General features: G+C 40.2%; 1 protein-coding gene across 4 annotated transcripts in view; it reads right to left on the bottom strand.

Moving 5' to 3' along the window:
- WDR89 (WD repeat domain 89) overlaps positions 1–20636 on the bottom strand; it is a 43548-nt gene that overhangs the window by 11242 nt on the left and 11670 nt on the right. For 2 of the 4 annotated variants that reach the window (XM_043920481.1, XM_043920480.1), the window contains exon 2: positions 15868–15932. The exons of 1 other annotated variant lie outside the window; for it this stretch is intronic. The gene's annotated coding sequence lies outside the window, so the exon portion shown is untranslated. Of the gene's footprint in view, positions 1–15809; positions 15933–20636 lie in introns of all 4 variants that reach the window. One more of the 4 variants, XM_043920482.1, reaches the window with a different exon arrangement.

Here is a 20636-nt window from a genome sequence, read left to right as displayed (position 1 = left end):
ATGATATAATCCCGTAAGTACTATTATGTTCATTAAACTGATAAGAAAAACACAGCTAACATGCAGCTAACCTAGAGGGTGGGATGGGGTGAGAGGTGAGAGGGAGGTTCTGAAAATGCTGGCTTCTGAACTCAAGTATTCTCATTCCAGAGCCCATACATACAGTTAACTCCTATACTATACTGTCTCTATGGTAAGCACTTAGCATATTTTTTAGAAATAGGTGTAGGCTATGTTGCTGCTGCTACTGCTAAGTTGCATCAGTCGTGTCCGGCTCCATGCGACCCAACAGACAGCAGCCCACCAGGCTCCTCGGTTCACAGGATTCCCTAGGCAAGAATACGGGACTGGGTTGCCATTTCCTTCTCCGTAGGCTATGTTATCTGTATAATAAACATACACTATACTTATTTTTTTAAGCAAAGGGGTGTTAGCAGAGAATTTGGAAGAAGTAACTGCTGATATCTCATGACATGTGCTACTGGCAAGGTCAACGGCAAACGGGAAAAATCTAACGGTAGTTACAAAAGTTCTAGATCAGTCACTCATATGCATTACCAATATGTCCTAGAGAATATCTTGGGATAAAAAGCAAACATTGGTTTAATGTCAGCTGAACGTTTCTCAGAAAACTTTTATATAACAAATGTAGAGAAATTTGTGTGTATGTTTTAAACTAACAGAGAATTGGCTTTAAAACAATTTATCAAGAAATCATGTTTTATTTTTAAAATTGTTTTTAAATTTATTTTTAATTGAAGGCTAACTGGTTTACAATACTGGTTTCTGCCACATGTCAACATGAATCAGCCATAGATATACATATGTCCCCTCCCTCTTGAACCTTCCTCCTACCTCCCACCCCATCCAACCCTCTAGGCTGTCAAAGAACCATTTGCTTTAAATTGGGCAGAAGTGCTATATATTTAATGGAAGGTATGCTAAACTGACATCTGCTACAATTTCAGTGTAATTTCAAATATCATATTCATTAATGACTGAGACTTAATGTCTTTGTAAATTAACCCTGCTTAGTGAGCCTGAATATGCTATTCTTACTCACACAAATGTTAAAGATACGGGTTGCAGCAACATATGGTACTTCATGCATTAAATACACTAAGATTCTTAGGGAAAGCACAGTGTTCAAAGTGCAGGAATTTGTTACCGAGGGAAAGCGGGGAGGGGGTAGGAAGGAATGATACACATGCACTCCCTCAAGCAGTATGAGATTACCCTTCAGCTTCCAGATAGAACACTCAAAGTAACTTTTAAAAAACAGACATTTTCCCCAGTAACATCTTGAGGTGTCCAGCTTCTCCAGTAAATCTTCCACCCCAAATCCATCCTTTATAGTAAGTTTATGAACATCCAGCTCTTTCAACAAGAACAATAAATTGCCTTTGCCTTTCCAGAACAACCAGCTGGTGAACAAAACAGAGAGGAACCAAACTTCCCCAATCACCAGATGTCTCAATTTGGAACAGACAGTAGCAATGTGGAAGAGTTCAAATCTTGAATTGGTACTCTATGTTTACTACTTCTTTTTATAATTCTCAATAGATGCTTTTGAAAATTAAGTTAACGTTCTCTTTAATCACTGCAAGAAGAAAAAGGAAGATAGGAAGGAGAACAAAAAGAATCATGGCTTATAATAGAATGATTTTAACATCAAAGAACCAGCCATTTGAATACTGTTACAGTTAGAAACTGATAAGCAATATCATTAAATCCTTATTCAATAATTCAGAAATAATTCTCGAATGGCTGACACGACAGGCCTAAAACACAATGGATTTAGCAAAGAACACAGGCAAAGTCCCTGCTCTCAAAAGAGGGTGGTGAGGAGACAGACAGATATATAGACGATTGTAATGGAAACCGTGCGTGCATGCTAAGCCACCTCAGTCGTTTCCGACTCTCTGAGACTCTGTGAGACCCTGTGGACTGTAGCCTGCCAGGCTCCTCTGTCCATGGGATTTCCCAGGGAAGAATATTGGAGTGGGTTGCCATTTCCTTCTCCAGGGGATCTTCCCAACCCAGGCATGGAACCTGCATCTCTTCTGTCTCCTGCATTGGCAGTCAGGTTCTTTACCACTAGTGTCACCTGGGAAGTCCTAATGGAAACAGTGATAAGTATTATAAAAAATAATGTGTAAGTCAAGACATGAGACAGGAAGAGCCTTTTACTTATTTTATTTTTGATTTTTTTTTTTGATGTGGATGATTTTTGAAGTCTTTATTGAACTTGTTACAGTATTGCTTCTGTTTTATGTTTTGGTTTTTTTGGCCACATGGCATGTGGGATCTTAGCTTCCTGACCAGGGATGGAACCTGAACCCCTTGCCTTAGAAGGTGAAGTCCTAACCCCCGGACAGTCAGGGGAGTCCCAGGAAGAGCCTTTTAGATTTGGTCATTAGAGGCAAGCCTCTCTCATGAGGTGACATTTGAGCCGACACCAGAAGAAAATTCGGAAGCAAAGTATTGGACCATGTGAGCCAAGAGCATCCTGGGCAAAGAAAAACAGCAGGTGGGCTGGAGCAGCTAAAGCTGTGTCAGAGAAAGAAAGTGGCGTAGGAATTATGGTTGAAGAGGTAGCGGGAGTCAGAGAAGAGCTTTGCAGGCCATGGTAGGACTTCAGCTTTTACTCTCAGGGAAGGAAGCAAGCCACTGCAGGTTGACAGCAGGTGAGGAACGTTTGTGACCGATTCCTTGGCCAGTTCCAGCCTGGAGAACACACCTTTGGGTAAGAATGAGGCAGTGAAAAGTCTTGTGCACCTCCCAGAATATTGGAAATAAAAGCAAAACTAAACAAATGGGACCTAATGAAACTTAAAAGCTTTTGCACTACAAAGGAAACTATAAGCAAGGTGAAAAGACAGCCCTCAGATTGGGAGAAAATAATAGCAAATGAAGAAACAGACAAAGGATTAATCTCAAAAATATACAAGCAACTCCTGCAGCTCAATTCCAGAAAAATAAATGACCCAATCAAAAAATGGGCCAAAGAACTAAACAGACATTTCTCCAAAGAAGACATACAGATGGCTAACAAACACATGAAAAGATGCTCAACATCACTCATTATTAGAGAAATGCAAATCAAAACCACAATGAGGTACCATTACACGCCAGTCAGGATGGCTGCTATCCAAAAGTCTACAAGCAATAAATGCTGGAGAGGGTGTGGAGAAAAGGGAACCCTCTTACACTGTTGGTGGGAATGCAAACTATACAGCCGCTATGGAAAACAGTGTGGAGATTTCTTAAAAAACTGGAAATAGAACTGCCATATGACCCAGCAATCCCACTTCTGGGCATACACACTGAGGAAACCAGATCTGAAAGAGACACGTGCACCCCAATGTTCATCGCAGCACTGTTTATAATAGCCAGGACATGGAAGCAACCTAGATGCCCATCAGCAGATGAATGGATAAGGAAGCTGTGGTACATATACACCATGGAATATTACTCAGCCATTAAAAAGAATTCATTTGAACCAGTCCTAATGAGATGGATGAAGCTGGAGCCCATTATACAGAGTGAAGTAAGCCAGAAAGATAAAGAACAGCATACTAACACATATATATGGAATTTAGAAAGGTGATAACGATAACCCTATATGCAAAACAGAAAAAGAGACACAGAAATACAGAACAGACTTTTGAACTTTGTGGGAGAATGTGAGGGTGGGATGTTTCAAAAGAACAGCATGTATACTATCTATGGTGAAACAGATCACCAGCCCAGGTGGGATGCATGAGACAAGTGCTCCGGCCTGGTGCACTGGGAAGACCCAGAGGAGTCAGGTGGAGAGGGAGGTGGGAGGGGGGATCGGGATTGGGAATACATGTAAATCCATGGCTGATTCATATCAATGTATGACAAAACCCACTGGAAAAAAAAAAAAAAAAAAAGTGAAAAGTGAAAGTAAAAAAAAAAAAAAAAAAAGTCTTGTGCACAACTGTGGACAAAAGATACGAAAATAGGGAGAAGTGGCTGGATTGTGACCATAATTACAAAAGAGGAATAAACAGAATTTTCTCATTAGACTTCAAGAGGAGTATGAGAAGTGTCAAAGATGACTCTTAGGTTTCTGGCCTCAGGGACAAGGTGAATAGACCGCTGGTATGTTACTTCTAGGATAATTATAAGCATTTAGGACAATTACAAGATGATTAATTAGATAATTAATCATCCAATTGTTTAAATAGTCTTTATAAACTGTGAAGCCTATGTGCGTGCTGAGTCACTTCAGTAGTGTCCAACTCTTTGCGACCCTATGGACTGCAGCCCGCCAGGCTCCTCTGTCCATGGGATTCTCCAGGCAAGAATACTGGAGTAGGTTGCCATGCCCTCCTCCAGGGGATCTTCCTGACCCAGGGAAATCTGCATCTCTTATGTTTCCTGCATTGGCAGGCGGGTTCTTTACCACTGCACCACCTGGGAAGCTCATAAATTGTGGTACTGATCTATTAATATAATAGAATTATACACAGCAAAGAAACCAGAAAGCCACAAACCACCAGTACATGCAACAAGGTGGATGAACCTCAGAACTGTTTAGTGATAGAAGCCTGGCACAACAGGGTGCTGCAGGATTTCACTGATACAAATCTATATGGTAGCAATTGGAATACTGCTTATCTTTTGGTGGGATCCAGATTGAGAAAGAGAGCAAGAGGACTTTTGAGTGTTGATTATATACAGATGTATACAAATTTGAAAAAACAAGCCACCATGGAGAATGACCTTCTGTCTCCATCAAGATTCTCATTCAGAGTAAAAAGGAACAAGTCTACCGCTGGAGGAGGAAGGGTGAGGTGAGAAATCCCCTATCTGTCACAGCACAGCAGTGCCTGCCTAACGTTGTGAGTGGAGGAGGGACAATGAGGAAAGCCCTCCAGCATCCCAACACTGCAGGCTCAGTCCCTTAGGTCGTGTTTGACTCTTTCCAACCCCATGGACTGTAGCCCACCAGGCTCCCCTGTCCACAGCATTTTTTCAGGCAAGAATACTGGAATGGATTGTCATACCCTCCTTCAGGGGACCTTTCCACTCTAGGGATTGAACCTGCATCTCCTGCCTTGGCAGGCAGATTCTTTACCACTGAGCCACCTGGGAAATCCCATGGACAGAGGAGCCTAGTGGGCTATAGTCAATGGGGTTGCAAAAGAGTTGGACAAGACTTAGTGACTAAACAACAACAACATACTAACTTACAACCCAACACTGCAGTGGCTTATTAATATCAGATAAAGGAGAGGTCTGAACAAGGACTATTAATTCATTTAAAATTGTCATAGACCTAAATGTGAGGGCAAGAACTACAAAACTTCTAGGAAAGAAGTAGGGAAGTTATGACCCTGGGTTAGGTGAAGATTTCTTAGTATACAAAAGCACAAACCAGCAAAGAAAAGCTTGAATTAATTAAAATTTAAAATCTTTGCTTTTTGAAAATTGGTTAAGATAATAAAATGTCAGTCTAAAAGAAGTGAAGCTCAAGTTACCAGGAATCAAGTTTATTTCGGAACAGCAGAGTAACTGCAATTCGGGATACCACGCTGTAGCAAATTACAGACAAGTCTGTTAAGGTTAAGAGTGGGTTGCTTTTATGAACAAAGCGTGCAAAAGGGGACAGTCCAGGTAGGAGACATGCAGAGAGTTCACTGGCTCAAAGATGGGAAGAAAGTTTTGGGGGATGCTCATTAGTCACAGGTTAATAAATCTGTTACATCTGATAATCTTCCATACAGCTCTATACAGTCAGCAAAAACAAGACCAGGAGCTGACTGTGGCTCAGATCATGAACTCCTTATTGCCAAATTCAGACTTATATTGAAGAAAGTAGGGAAAACCACTAGACCATTCAGGTATGACCTAAATCAAATCCCTTATGATTACACAGTGGAAGGGACAAACAGATTCAAGGGATTAGATCTGATAGACAGAGTGACTGAAGAACTATGGACAGAGGTTTGTGACATTGTACAGGAGGCAGTGATCAAGACCATCCCCAAGAAAAAGAAATGCAAAAAGGCAAAATGGTTGTCTGAGGAGGCCTTATAAATAGCTGAGGAAAGAAGAGAAGCTAAAGGCAAAGGAGAAAAGGAAAGACATACCCATTTGAATGCAGAGTTCCAAAGAATAGCAAGGAGAGATAAGAAAGGCTTCCACAGTGATCAATGCAAAGAAACAGAGGAAAACAATAGAATGGGAAAGTCTAGAGATCTCTTCAAGAAAATTAGAGATATCAAGGGAACAATTCATGCAAAGATGGGCACAATAAAGGACAAAAATGCTATGGACCTAACAGAAGCAGAAGATATTAAGAAGAGGTGACAAGAATACACAGAAGAACTATACAAAAATGATCTTCATGACCCAGATAACCACATTGTTGTGATCACTCATCTAGAGCCAGACATCCTGGAATGTGAAGTCAAGTGGGCCTTAGGAAGCATCACTATGAACAAAGCTAGTGGAGATGATGGAATTCCAGTTGAGCTATTTCCAATCCTAAAAGATGATGCTGTGAAAGTACTGCACTCAGTATGCCAGCAAATTTAGAAAACTCAGCAGTGGCCACAGGACTGGAAAAGGTCAGTTTTCATTCCAGTCCCAAAGAAAGGCAATGTCGAAAAATGTTCAAACTACCACACAATTGCACTCATCTCACACGCTAGAGAAGGAATGCTCAAAATTCTCCAAGCCAGGCTTCAACAGTACGTGAACTATGAACTTCCAGATGCTCAAGCTGCTTTTAGAAAAGGCAGAGGAGCCAGAGACCAAATTGCCAACATCTGTTGGATCAAAGAAAAAGTAAGAGAGTTCCAGAAAAACATCTATTTCTGCTTTATTGACTACGCCAAAGCCTCTGACTGTGTGGATCACAACAAACTGGAAAATTCTTAAAGAGATGAGAATACTAGACCACCTGACCTGCCTCCTGAGAAATCTGTATTCAGGTCAAAAGCAACAGTTAGAACTGGACATGGAACAACAGACTGGTTCCAAATCGGGAAAGGAGTATGTCAAGGCTGTATACTGTTACCCGGCTTATTTAACTTATACGCACAGTAGAACATCATGCGAAATGCTGGAGTGGATGAAGCACAAGCTGGAATCAAGATTGCTGGGAGAAATATCAATAACCCCAGATATGCAGATAACACCATCCTAATGGCAGAAAGCAAAGAATAACTAAAGAGCCTCTTGATGAAAGTGAAAGATCAGGACAGTGAAAAAATTGGCTTAAAATTCAACAGTCAGAAAACTAAGATCATCACATCTGGTCCCATCACTTCATGGCAGATAGGGAAACAATGGAAACAGAGACAGACTTTATATTTTGGGCTCCAAAATCACTGCTGATGGTGACTGGAGCCATGAAATTAAAAGACAATTGCTCCTTGGAAAGAAAGCTATGACCAACTAGACAGCATATTAAAAAGCAGAGACATTACTTTGCCAACAAAGGTCTGTCTAGTCAAAGCTATAGTTTTTCAAGTAGTCATGTATGGAAACAAAACCCCATCTAGTGAAAGCTATGATTTTTCCACTGGTCATGTATGGATGTGAGAGATAGACCATAAAGAAAGCTGAGTGCCGAAGAATTGATGCTTTTGAACTGTGGTGTTGGAGAAGACTCTTGAGAGTCCCTTGGATTGCAAGAGATCCAACCAGTCCATCCTAAAGGACATCAGTCCTGAATATTCATTGGAAGGACTGATGCTGAAGCTGAAACTCCAATACTTTGGCCACCTGATGTGAAGAACTGACTCACTGGAAAAGACCCTAATACTGGGAAAGATTGAAAGTGGGAGAAGGGACGACAGAGGATGAGATGGTTGGATGGCATCACTGACTCGATGGACATGACATTGAGTAAGCTCCAGGAGTTGGTGATAGACAGGGAAGCCTGGCATGCTGCAGTCCATGGGATCACAAAGAGTCAGGACACAACTGAGTGACTGAACTGAACTGATAATTCTCTAAGTTGGGTATTTATGGGAAATTAGTCTCTCAATCTTTAAGTTTTGCTTTTCTTGAGGGCACATGCATGGGTCTCCATTTCATACCCTCTGGTTCCATTTTAGATTAAAATCCTTTTATTTCCTCCTCATTTGAGCAAGATCTCTCATAGAAAAGTATTGCTGATCAACCTTGGGTATTTGTTTATTCTGAGATGTTGCTAGATGTTGGGCTGTGTATCCCCTGAATCTGCAAAGGACCATCCTAGGATGCTCTGTCCCACAGAAGACGGCATGGCAAGTTGATTTGTTGCCTCATTTAAACATGGAGAATCTCAGTCACACTCCTCTAAGGGAGTCAATTTGGTTTCATGGTCAATTAAGCCTCAGGATAAGCCTTAGGAACTTTATTCTGTATATATATCTGAGAGAAAGGCATTTGCCTATTGAAACAAGACAGTAGAAATTTCATTAGAAGGATTATAGCCAGGGTCAGAAGTCCAATTATAGCTACCAACTGGAACAAGCTTCTAACCAGTTTCCCCAGCTACCTATACTTAATAGCTTGAAAATGTCTTCAATCCTAGGGCTTGGCATATTTCATTTCAGCTAAGAGATTGATACTGTCCATCATTTTTAGTTCATCCACTGTGTTTCCCTATTTGTTAACATAAAAATAGCATTCTTCCCAAAGCAAGGCACAGGTTCCTCCCTACTGTGCAGTAAGGAGCTTTAGGGCTCCGTGGTTTTGTAAGACTACTTTTGCTAGGCTGTCTATCTGGGTTTGCTGCTATTCAAAAGCTCTAAGAGAAGCACTGAAGGTAGTTCCCATGTCTATGGAGAGGTTTTGACTTGCTTTTTCACAGTCTATTACTCTAACCCTAGGGAGAAAAGACAGCCAAAGACACACTCAAATCCCTTCCTAACTACTACAGGGTTATTAGAGGGCATCCATCCAAAATTATATCCATCCTAGTTTTTTTTTTTAGTTTTCACATTGATTTCCACATTTAGTTTCACACTGATTTTTTAGTTTTCACATTTTATTAAAATTAAACCCCTATGATAAAGATAATATGGTGTGTTAATTTTTTTGCATTGTGAATTACTCAAAACTTTGCAGATTAAAACAATAAGCATTCGTTATTTCACACAGTTTCCGAGAGTAAGAGAGGGGCTTAGACGAGTGTTTCTGACCCAGGGTCTCACGTGAAGCTACAGTCAAGATGGTGGCGAAGACTGCGGTCAGCTGAAGGCTTGACTGATGCTGGAGGACTTCTTTCCCCAGAATGCTTCCTCACTGTGGATGAGGCTTCACCTCTTTATCGGTTATTGGCAGCATGCCTAAGTTCCAGATCAGATGGACCTCTTCACAGAACTGCTTGAGTGTCCTCAAGATGTGGCAACTTTCCCCAGAAGATGTGATCCAAGAGAGAGAGAGAAAGCGCATACACACCCATAAACACACACACACACACACACACACACACACACACACAAAGCCACTATGCCTTTCATGATCTGGTCCTGAAAACCACACCGTCACTTTTGCCACATTTTACTTGATAGATGAGAGTCACTAACTACAGCCCACTTAAAGTAGGACAATTAGGTTCCACCTATTGGAAGAAAGACTATCTAAGAATTTATGGATATATTTTAAATCCACAACTGCTTTACAACTTTGAACAAAAGGTTCACGTGCTCCTTTAAGTTGTGAGGAGAAAGAACCCATGTGGGTTCTTCCAGTGGAAGGGAGGGTTTTCCTGACTCTGGTGTCAGGAGTGAGGGAAACAACTCTGCAGGGTCCCTTCCATTTCAGGGGGAATGTGGAATGTGTATTTCTTCTAAACAGAAAGAAATAACCAGTGTTTTCTGAAGGAAGGGCATAAGTGGGCCCTTTAGCCCAAGTATTTTTTTTCCTCTGATAAAAGAAGAGTTCTCATGACCAAAAACAGTCATTTACATATAGCACATGATAGTTGGCATGGTGGAAATGGCTATAAGAACACCTTAAATTTCTATATATTTGGAATAATGGGAGAGTTGGATTGTTGTGGGTGAGGTTCTGATGGAGGTCTGGGGAATCTCCAGGGAGAAGGTACGTTCCCACCACTTACTAGATTTCTTACCAACCGAATTATCATTGAATGGAATGACATCCGCCGTCCATCCCCCAGTACCATTATAATTTTTGTTACCCCACCACAAAGTTTTTACCAGTCCCATTAACGTTTTTGAAACACAAAGGAAGATTATGGGTAAGAGTCCAGACTTGAGTGAGGGGTATACCTTTGTGGGTGGGAGGCACCCAATGGAATGTTGTAATGTCTGGTGCCAATTTGCCAGAAGGAAGAATGTGTAACAGTTCAAAGGGACCAAAGGAAAACACTACATCTCTGCCAGAGAGACCGTGCCACCCTTCTAAGGATGATGGCCAGGCTACCAGTTCAGGTTCATCAAGAGCCTTATCAGCTCTGGCACAAACCAAACCACCAGTAAGGCTGGCAGAAACTGGGAGTTTTTCTAAGCAGGGAACCACGGGATGTGCTAAAGCTAAATGAGGGGGCAGCAAGAAATCCAGAGAGAGGACCATTAGAACTTTAAGCAGCATGACACAGGCCTGGTCTGGTTATCTTGGGGAAGCGGTCTATTTCTAATGTCATCCGCTTCAGTCATTAGAAAACTTTACCTTTGAATCACCAGTTAGGTTGCAGATCCACTTTTTATAGAAGAGACGCATGAATTCAGGAGTCCAACCCTTGGAGCTTAGCGACACGGGTGTTAGTTAGCAACACTTGCGAGGGGCCCTTCCAACGAGGTTAGAAGGAAACTTTATGGAGATGCCTTTTCCAATAGAGCAGGCTGCAAATGTGGTATGTGACATCTTTGTCTCCTGGGAGCATGCCACGGAAAGATTCTTTTTCCAAAGCATTATTATTCTCAGTGGACTTAATTACACCTTTGCAAAACTGAAATATATCCCCTTTTTATTATTCGTAGGTCAAAGGAAGCAGGGACTGTCCTGTAATTATTTCAAAGGGTAAGAGTTTATGAATCCTGAATGGAATGGGTCTAAGATTTACAAAAACCAGCAGAAAAAATTTTGGCTGAGGTATTTGGAGGTTTTTAACTAATTTAGCCAATGGATCTTTATAATTCCATTTGAATGTTCAACTAGTCCTGAAGAGTGAGGATGATAAGCAGAATGAAAATGTTGCAGAACTGGCCAGAAGACACAAAGTACTTGTTCTGTAAAGTGGGTTCACTATGGAGTTCCAGGGAGGCTCCTCAAATGGAAATAATCTTTCTTAAAAGAACGTTAGCTGTAGAAGAGGAAGTTGCCTCTCTACATGGAAATGCTTCAGTCCCTGTGAAAACCTTCAAACCTGCAAGACTAATATATTTGTATCCACAAGACAGGCAGTATTGTATGAAATCCATTTGCCAGACCTCAGACAGTCTTTTAGGTAAATCAATGTGTCCCCAGCAGCGTAGATAGAGTCTTCTCTGAGTTGAATTTAGGGCAGGGAGAACAAACAAGACATGTGCTTTCTGTGGCCTCACCAATGTTTCTTCACCAATATTCATTCATAAATGCTACTGTTTTCTCATTGGACCAATGGTTTAATTCATGTATGGTGTCTAATAAGGGAAATCTTAGATTTTCTTGGCAGGACCAACTTATTACTGGGTCCAAACCAACGTCCCTTTAATTGACGGGACCAATAGCCTCTAGACTTCCAATTCTGTTTTCCTTTCAGAGGCCAACTGTTGTACTTTCCTGACTAGTGCCCTTAGGTCTTCACAGGGGGAGTAGCCTTCTGGACCATGGTAGAGGTTTGGTTTATATATCTCCAGAAGGGTGGCATTTTTTTGCAGGAATATTGGTGAGGTCATTTCCTTTGGCTTCCAGAAATCAGACTTGGAATGCTCAGGGACTTCAATGACAGCTAGAGGTGCTGGCAGCAGTCTGGCAGCCAACAAATTCTGGACATAAGAGCCATTCTTAATTTTATCTCCACTAAAAGAAAGAAAACCCCACTGTTCCATAATATTAGAAAGTCATGGGCTATCCCAAAGGCCTACCAACTATCTGTATAGATGCTGGCCATCTTGCCTTTGGCTAAAACACACTGAGTGACAGCATATAATTCAGCTTGTTGGACTGAAGCGGCTGAATGAAAGAGTGCAGCTCCACTGACCTGGAAAATGGCTGACACTGCATACCTGGCACAAAACTTGCCCTCCTCATTTTTTAGGCAATAGCCATCAATAAACCAGATTAGCTTGTAAGTCATCATGAGGGGTCAAGAGGTGATCCATCAAAGTCAAAGAGACAGGGGGAATTTCATCAGTGCAAGAGGGAAGGAGAGCAGGGTTGAGACTGTTAGAGTGAATAAGAGTGATGAGGGGAGGTAAGTAAGAGGATTTCATAGGTGGTAGGATGGCTCGCTGAAAGATGTTGAGTGTGGCATGAAATTTAAGAGAGGCTCAACAGGCTAAGGTACAAAGATGATTAAAGAGGATTCTATAACAATTTCTTCAGTAGCCTTTGCTAAAGGAGTGGAAGCAAGCATAGCTCTAGGGCATGGGAGGGAGGGAGGCATCCTCAGGTCACTGCATCTAACTGTTGGCTACTCAATCTAGAGGTTGCTGATAGCCCCATGGTTTTGGGTAAGTAATCTGAGGGTATTCCCTTCCTTCTCATATACAAAAAGGGAAAAGGGTAGCCGATAATTTAGGTGTCCAAGGGCAGGCAGACTTATTAAGCTTTCCTTCAAGATCTTAAAGGCCAAGCTATCTTGATCATCCCAAACTATGGGGTCAGGCTGGTGTTCTTTAGCAGGGTATATAGGGGATGAACCAACAAAAAGAAATTTGGGATCCAATTATGACAATGGCTAGCTAGGCCAAGAAAACCTCACAATTAACATTTGCTTTCGGGAGTTCCCTGGTGGCCTCGTGGTTAGGATTCTGGGCTTTCCCTGCCAAGGTCCAGGTTCAGCCTCTGGTCGGGGAACTGATATCCCACAAACTGCGTGGCATGGCCAAAAAACCAAAACCAAGAAACATTTGCTTTTATGGTTTGAAAAGTTTAAAATGCCTTGAAGCCTATCAGCATCTAGGTGTAGCACCTGTTTTGAGATTAAATGTCCTCAAGACTGAACCTGAGTTTGGACAAATTGTAATTTCCCCTTCAAGACTGTGTGTCCCTTAAGGGCTGAGATTTTCAGCAAATACTTCTTTTTGCAAGAAGTATTAGGAGGGCAAACAAAAAAGAAGCTCATCCAAATGCAGTAGTAAGGTGGAGCCCCTAGAGAATTTTATGTCATTTAAATCAGCCTGTCAAACTTGTGAGAAGTAAGAAGGCCTCAGTAGAGCCTTGAGGCATGACTGTCCACATGTACTGTTGTCCTTCTCAGGTAAAGGCAAAGAGATACTGACTATCCCTTTCAACAGGGATACTAAAAACTCACTGCCTAAACTGATTAAAATGTAAAAAGTGCTTCCAGCATGGATGGATACTAATAGCATGCAGGGATTAGAAAAGACAAGATGGCAGAGAATTACAATGCTATTTATTGCCCTGTGGTCTTGGACAAATCTCCATTCTCAGCCACTGGTGTTTTTTTTTTTTACAGGCAAAATAAGGGTATTATTAACACAAGGATAGTACAAAGGATTCTAAGTGCCTGGGCTTTATACTCCTCTGTAATTTGCCTTATGCCCTATAAGTTTCTTTATTTATAGGGTATTTGTTTATTCTTAGGAGAGGTTTTGTGGGGTCCACCTGGATCATAATGGGAGGGGCACTATGAATTGTGCCTATTTCAGTTAAGGATTTTACCCAAAGATCAGGGAATTTCATGTTTAGTAGAGCAGATGAGTGCAAAGTTTGGACTGCCTTGGTTTGTAGAATGCAAATAATGGCAATGGGGGTTGAATTTTCCTGAGTGTTGAACTTAAACTCAAGAGATACTTTCACCTTTTTTTTTTTGCTTCCACCTTTTGAGAGAAAAAATGGCAGCATTGTGTTTCTCCAGCAAATCTCATCCCAATAAATGTTTGGGACCCAAATCACTGAGAAGCAGCAGACACTTGCCTTACAAAAGGTCCAGACCAAAAAATATGGGCTGGGAAATAGGGACACATTGCAGTTTACTTAAGTCTCCCACTATTTGAACAAATACACTACTCCAGGGAAGGGGCTGTTTAATTGCAGTGGGATGGAGCACTGACAGGAGCAGCCCCTGTGTCAGTTAACACTGTGAGGAATTTGTCCCTGGTCTGGAGAGTAGTTTTCCCCAGTCTATCTAATGGCAGAAGAGGAACAGTCCCTGTGTGTCCCTGAAGCCCCATCATTGGCGTGGATTTGGCCACGGTTCTGAGAAGGTTGTAACTATTTGGAGTTCAATTTGTAGCAATCCTTTCCCCTGATCAGGTTTTATACAATAATGACACATTCTTGTAGGATGGATTTGCTTTGGAGTTTCCATGTATTGGTGCTGTAGATTCAAAATCTTAGTTACCATTTTTTTTTTCTTTCTGGAGTCATCTTATATGGTGTGAGCTCATTTAATAGCCAGATTGACAAGGTCAGGGGTGAACACTCTCTCCCCTTTGATACAGGTTCTTTTGACCAACAATGATAAGTCCTTATGTAGGCCATTTACACATATGGAATTAAAAGCCACCTGAGAGGACTCAACATCTATAGGGAGTCCAGAATTCCCTTTGGAAACGGTTTGGAGTTTGTTGTTAATAGTCATGGAAGGATTCAGCAGGCTTTTGGATGCATACCTGACTTTAATTCTAGTCCACAGGTTTTGGGAAGGCTCCAGGGATGGCTTTGTGTAGCCGTTTGGCTCTGCCATGAGGTTAACCATATAAAAGGACTAATGGTTGGTTTAACTTAAACCCTAGAAATTGTTCAGGGTTTCCCCAAGCCACAGTTTTAATCCACTTTGGGGCTTGACCTTCTCCAACAAGCAAGTAAACTAATTAACAGAGATGAGAGAGATGAGGTTGGTGGGTTTGGGTTACAGCATTGAATTCTTCAGCAAATATATTGGGATCCTCAGTTACTAAGGGGAAATCCTTTATTATAGCCATTATGTTGCCCTTTGTCCATGGGGTGTAGGAAATCTACGGCAGTTTTTAGTAGGATCCTAAAAAGGTCTAATTTTGAAAAAGAAGGTCTTAATAGGTTCTGTTTGGTAAGGAAAGTAAATTCAGAGAAGAGATTCAGGAAGGGAAAAGGGAGATAAGGAGGAGCTGGAACAGTGGGGTTAGAAAGGACCTTAGTGAGCACTGAGGAAGGGACCTGGGATTTCTTTAATCCATCTTTGGTTGTTTATTTGCCTCAGTTAATTTAGAAACAATAAGGAGGCAATTTTAGAATCCTGAACATTTAGTAGCCTCTAGATATCAATTAAAATAACCATCCTACTCAGATTGCTTAATATGGTAGCCATGGTCTTCTAACTTAGTTCAAAGAAAACAAGTTTGGAGAGATCAAAGTTTCCACACAATGGCCATTGGAGTTCTGTGTTATCCTTAGTAAGATTGGTCTATTTAGTCAAACACGCACAGGAGGAAAGGCCATACATTTTTTTAACATAAAACCAGCTAGGATCCCTCAAGGTGGTGGTTGTGGGGAGTACTTTAGTACATTCAGTACTAAATGTACCTTTAGTACATTCAGATGACTGGATACAATTATCAGAAACAAGAGTACTTACCAGAAGGACAATCTGTCTCTATCTAGATCCTGAATAAAGTAGGAGAGCTCAAACAAAAGAAGGCAGCTTGAGCTCTGAGGAGACTTACCAAAGTTAGAATGGCTCATAGAAGCTAAGTGCAAAGGACTCAACTACAAGAAACTCACTTGATTCCACAGGTTCAAGTGGTTGGTGCCTTCAGATCCCACTTATGACACCATGTAAGGTCAACCTAAAAGAAAAGAGGTAAGCTGAGGCAAACACAAGATACCAAACGTATGTGTATGTTAGTCGTTCAGTCATGTCTGATTCTTTGTGATCCCATGGATTGTAGCCTGCCAGGCTCCCCCGTCCATAGAATTCTCCAGGCAAGAACACTGGAGTGGATTGCCATTTCCTTCTTCACAAGATACCAAAAATCGAGTTTATTCTGGAGTAGCAGAGATATTGTAATTCAGGACATGCAGCTGCAGTGAGCTATAGGTGAGTCCACTGAAGAAGGTTAAGAATGGGTTGCATTCACGGGCAAGGAGTATAAAAGGGGAGAGCCCAATTAGTGGCCATGCAGAGTTAACTGGCTCAAAGATGGGGAGCAATTCATTGGTCAGAGGTTAAGTTTCAATCTTTTATACATCAGGCATTTATGGAATATCAGTCTCTTAGTCTTCAAGTTTTGCTGTTCTGAGAGCTAAAGTGCAAGATTCTCCATTTTGTATCCTTTAGTTTCAAGTCCGATTAAAACCGTTTGTAGTTTTATCTGCATCAAGCTGGAGGGACATGTGGGGGTAGGCAAAGGAGGATGTACAACAGACATTTGGATACATCAGCTTACAACTCAGGAGGAAAGTACAGAATTGGATCATTGACCTATAGGAAGTAGGCAGTGGTTAAAAACTGGGAAAGTTGATGAACCTCCTGAAGGGGAATTATACAGAATGATATACAACAGCAGGTCAAGAATGGAACCTTGAAACACCAGTTAAAAGAAATGGGCAGAGGAAAAATAAAAACTATAAAGGAGACAAGGAAAAAAGAAACAGAAGGACCCCCAAAAAGTAGCCAAATAAGTATTAACTTATCATTAATATCTAGGATCCTGAATCAGTCTCTTCACAAGCATTGCTTTATTTAGTCCTACCAATCAGTAACCCTAAAAAACAATCTTTTTATTACTGCCCTTGAGGTGAGGAAACTGAGACTTAGAGAAACAGATACTGTACAATAGCTAAGAGGATGAGTATACTGCCAGACTGTCAAGGTTCAAATCCTGGCTTCACTAGCTTTGTGTTTCAGCTTCTATTCTTTAAACAGGGGTTAACAGTTCCAACCTAATAGGGTTGTTATAAGACAACCTATTAGGGTTGTTATAAGATACAAATTAACTACTACATATTAAGTGATCAAAATGATGGCTGGCCCATAAGACTATTAAGTGTCAGCATAGAAAATTTCAAAGAAATGCAAGCATCAAATGATAAACTTGCAGAATAACTTATTAGATTTCACACACACACACACCCTCATGTTGTTAACTATGTGTTCGTGCTAAGTCACTTCAGTTGTGTCTGACTCTTTGTGACCCAATGGACCATAGCTTGCCAGGCTCCTCTGTCTATGGGATTCTACAGGCGAGAATACTGGAGTGGGTTGCCATTGCCCTCCTCCAGGGGATTTTCCAGATTCAGGGATCGAACCTGTGTCTCCTGTCTCCTGCATTGGCAGGTGGGTTCTTTACCACTAGCAGCACCTGGGAAGCCCATGATTAACCATGACAACTGAAATCAAATTGAATATACAAACTGTGGGAAGAACACCTTAACATTCTTTTAATTTCCACTGTTAATCAGTACTTAAAATAAGATTAAGCCAGAATGAGGCTTCCTGATACTGGAGAGCCTATAATCATGTCACCATATCTCTCATACAAAAGGCTACATTTTATAAATGTTTATAAATTGATAGTTAAAGACATCTTTTACATTTCAAAGTCTAGGTTCACTATTTATTACTCTAAATTAGGTGAATAGCCAAAAGAGATCTGTTGAAATAGAAAAAGAGTGGTAAAAACCCTTAAACATAAATACTTATAGTTTTATGTTTGTGTAAAGATTCAATAGGACAGACCAGTGCTCTTAATCACTCTGTGCCATATCACAGGAAGATAAGAACGTAGTTAAGTTCTAAACTCATTTCCTTTCCTCTGAACACAGTGAGAGATCCTGATATCAGAGAAATAACCAACAAAAGGCGTAATTCTTGAACCATCCTGCAAAAGCCGGATATTAAGAGAAAAAAAATTCCACACTTACTATATAGATCTGATGTGAAGGATAAAAAGGACTGAAAATAATGTACTGTCAAATTTAACTTTACTAAACATGAAAACATTTAGCTTGGACTTAAACTATCAAATTCTTTTTAAATACTTGCCTACTTTGTTCTTGGCACCAATGACTAGAGCCATTAAGCAACAGGTGCAAAAATTAGAGAATGACAAAAAACATCATTCAGGACTTAACTACAAAGTCTCTAAACAGGAGAAATTTAAACTGTTCCCAGGACAACTAAGACTTTCTTAGTTGTTCTTTTCCTCTCTTCCCCTGGCAATATAAATTACTACCTCTATGTGAACTCCTAGCTTTTATCCTCAACACTGATCTCTCTTCAAAATTCTAATCCTGTTTTTCTAATGTGCCTAGACCTCTACCCCTGAACATGCTGCTAAAACTTGAAATTAATTATACTGATAATGTAACTCAAACATATATTCTTCATCTCTGTTAACTGCACAGTCTTCTCAGTCACCAAAACTCAAAATCTCAGAATTACCTTTGATTAAAGGGAGGCCAAGGACAAGATTCCACTAGCTAATAAAGCCTACCTTGAAAATCGCCCTTCACATCCACCTCCTCACTGTTTATCCTGCCACTGTCTTCCTGTTTTCCATTACCTCTAGTCTGCAACTATAATAATCTTCCTCTGTGCCTGATACGGAGCATGACAGGAAACGCTTGATTCAACAGCTGACTCCTGAACAAAGATGGCAAGAATGGGAAAATTTCTTACTTCTTACAGGAGAAACAGCATGTAAGGGTTTTATTCTTAGATGCCAACTTCATCTTGTAAAAAATATTGACATTCAGTATATCACAAATAAAAGCAAATATATGATTTCACATACATTTCTTAAGTTCATAAAACTAAATAATTTTCATAAAAATGACATACATTCTATTGTTGTTTCACATGCAGACATTTGAACATGTGAATTACACAATGTATTTTATAGCATCCCTAGACTCAACAATATTTTAATAGGCAAAATATTTTCTCCACAATACAGCTGCTAAAAGAGTTGCTACTCTTCCCAAGAATCCTACATCATTTTCTTGAGTTATCTAGATAATACCCATGCTTTAAGATCTAGCTAAAAGTTCACCAGTACTACAAAATCCTTCTTAACTCAACCTAAAGTGTTTCTACTTACTCTGAATGCCAAAATACCAACTGTTACTCATTTAGCAATCACATGCTAAATATACTAAAACGTTATTTATCCCTAGTTGTACGTGTTATATATTTATATTTGTTTCTCTCCCCAGTGTAAAGTAGAAATTTCTTAAGGACAGGAACTATATTTTTCAGTTCTCTAATATCAATCTTCTACCAGCTGGAGACTAACTCCACAGCATGCCTCAGGAAATCCTACCTCCCATAAGAGGAGTGTAAAAATACAAACACATACGAAACACACTCGAGAGGCAGACAAGGTGGCAAAGATAAGGAACTACCCACAGATGTAAAACAATGACAGCCAAAGACAGGAAACACACACACAGACCAACCTTTAGAAGCAGCTATCCCCTTTCTAGAGAAATTAAATAGTAATAATCTTATCAATATTGATTAAAAACAACAACAACAACCCATAACCACAGTTTTGAGAAGATCAATTCACTCGACCTCCTAGAAAGCACCATGAAAGCACAACTGAAGAATGAACTAGGATTTAGGAACATCACCCCATATGCAGAAAGTATTTAGCAAACAAACACCTGATGATTTGAATGTTATTTAATAACTAGTCCTACACACCCAAATTCGGAGCAAATATGTTCAAAATGCAACTCTTCTTTCACAAAACATGTTACAGGATCAAAAAATTCAAAATTCCAGTATAAAACACTAAATACTACTTGCTTTGTTCCTATGATATAAACATGTTTTTGATGCCAAAAAAATACATCCAAATTATAATCTTTCAAAATTTTCAAAAATAAACTGATGATTCACAAATTGCATCCTTCCTATTTTTAGAATGGCTCAGGGTATTTGTGTGATTTTCAAGCTCCTTTCTTAGTTCCTAAGAAATACCTTCAGTTCGACTTTACAATTGCAGGGCAGGGTGGGGGAGGGTAAGTTCAGAATGAATAAAATAGCTCTGCAAAAATAATTCAGGGCTACATGAAATACAAATTAACCATAGGCTAATGAAATCAAATGTTTTAAAATAAACTAACCACTATGAAAAATTTAGCTTCAATATCTATTCTCCTTTCTTGAAGATAGATGCCTGTCATGCATGCTGCAGGATCGAAGGATTCATGAAGAAAGAGCAGTCTGACAGAATTAGAACCAAGATAAAAATATGCTAACAAGCAGCCAAAAGTTGGAAACACAACGGAAAATGAAGGAACATGTCTCTGGGATGTACCTAGTCATTATGAGTGTGCTAAAAGGTGTTAATGGTAGAAAAGGAGACACTCTTTTCATGGGAAAACATCTGCACTAGAAGTGAGGGGGCCTTACTTTTTTCGTTTTTGCATGTGACCCTTAGTAAATCACAGATTCGGTCTGAATCTTAGTTTCCTCACATTTCTACTTACTGTGTTTACTGATTCTTCTGTATACATCAGTGACATTAACAGTAACTAAG

This window comes from Cervus elaphus, chromosome 12 (assembly GCF_910594005.1).
Source record: "Cervus elaphus chromosome 12, mCerEla1.1, whole genome shotgun sequence".
NCBI lineage: Eukaryota > Metazoa > Chordata > Mammalia > Artiodactyla > Cervidae > Cervus > Cervus elaphus.
Note: the sequence above shows the minus strand (reverse complement) of the source record. Positions and strands in the feature narration are given on the sequence as shown.